This window comes from Ailuropoda melanoleuca, chromosome 1 (genome assembly GCF_002007445.2).
Source record: "Ailuropoda melanoleuca isolate Jingjing chromosome 1, ASM200744v2, whole genome shotgun sequence".
NCBI classification, from domain to species: domain Eukaryota; kingdom Metazoa; phylum Chordata; class Mammalia; order Carnivora; family Ursidae; genus Ailuropoda; species Ailuropoda melanoleuca.
In genome coordinates, this window is record NC_048218.1 from 3,009,060 (window position 1) to 3,010,557 (window position 1,498).

The 1,498-nt window shown below is 51.5% G+C and overlaps 1 long non-coding RNA gene across 1 annotated transcript in view; it reads left to right on the top strand.

Annotated features, from left to right (window-relative positions):
- LOC117801132 overlaps positions 1-1,149 on the top strand; it is a 1,585-nt gene extending 436 nt beyond the window's left edge. Inside the window, exons 2-3 of the long non-coding RNA XR_004623610.1 lie at positions 45-176; positions 862-1,149. This is a non-coding gene — a long non-coding RNA (uncharacterized LOC117801132). The remainder of the gene's footprint in view (positions 1-44; positions 177-861) is intronic.
- The last annotated feature ends 349 nt before the right edge of the window (positions 1,150-1,498 follow it).

Consider the following 1,498-nt stretch of genomic DNA (forward strand, 5'->3'; position numbering starts at 1 on the left):
CAGCGCGCGCCCGGCCTCCCTCGACCGCCACGAGGCGGCGTCAGGTCGGACCCGGTCCTGCGATGCGCACGGTCAGCAGTGGTCACCCCTGTTCATTGCCCATCATGCAGACCACCTCGGGCGGGTCCGCGGGCACCCTTTGAGCCCATGACAGCACCAGTGCCGGAGCTAGGCAGGTCAGGAATGCAAGCTTTATTTTACCCGAATGTTTACGGCTTGCAGGGCAAAGACTTCCCCCAAAGTAAGGCGTGATAGCGGAGCAGGCGTAGTTAGTTACTGGTCCCCTTGTTCCGTTATTGATCGTACCTCCCTGCCCCCACTCCTGCCTTGGACAGTGCCTCCTAGAAGATGAACGTGTCCACACCTCTGACTCCACCCGGACTAAGTGGAGACTCATTCAGGTGGCAAGATAAATGGGCAGAAATAGGTACCCCAGACCCTTATCAAAGGGGACTGTGGAACCCTGTGAATGTAATGCGACCTGCCAGCAGTCACCCAGAGAGGCAGAAGGACAACCTGAGGCCTTAGTAATAATGAGAATGGGGTCTTTGGTCTCTCCAGGAGAAGGGAAAACCTTGATAACAGAATTACCTTTTTAAAAAAAAAATTATTTATTTGCGAGAGAGAGAGAGAACGAGCAGGGGAAGGGGCAGAGGGAGAGGGAGAAGCAAGCTCCCCCCGAGCAGGGAGCCCCATTGAGGGGCTCAGTGCAGGACTCCATCTGAGGCCCCNGTGCAGGACTCTATCTGAGGCCCCTGGAATCATGACCTGAGTGGAAGGCAGATGCTTAACCCGCTGAGCCACCCAGTGCCCCAACAGAATTATCCTTTACTCAAACCAAGTTCCCTCTTTTGTCTCCAGCTGAAAGTTCAGGCTTGTGTTGTGAAGCCTCCTCAAGCATAAAATGAAAAGGCCAACCCCGTTGGGACCAGTGTGGTCACCTGCCAGAGTGGCTTGAGGAGAGGGCACATACGGTTGAGGGGAGCCCTGGTGAAGAAGGGACATGATGAGTGGAGGGAGCCATGTTGGCGCTTTTCAAAGAAGCAGCATGATTGTGTGTGAAGGTAACTATGGCAACAAGGTGGAAGACCACTGTCTGAGCCTGGAGGGAGCAGGACTTACTAGGAAGCTAATGCAGTCAGGTAGGGCAGTGGAGGTGGCCTCCACTGTATTAGGACAAAGGGAATAGAAAGGACAGGGCCAAGTGCAAGAGGCAAATATAAGGTGTTGCAGAAAAATCAAAGAAGCAGAGAGAGGGTCCGTGCTTTCACGAGTATTTTGTGGAGAGGGGATTATATTGTGTTTTCTAATCAGCTAGAAAAGTAGACTAGATTGGATTTCTCCTGCCCCCATTACCTTGCCTAGCAAGTACTAACTCAGCAGTTTTTAGACAAAAACCTCAGAAACTTATGTTTACCTGTATTTCCTTATTAATCACATAAAGGTCTATGTAAATTACTCCAGATCCCCCTTCAGTCTCCTGAAGGCAAATTAAACT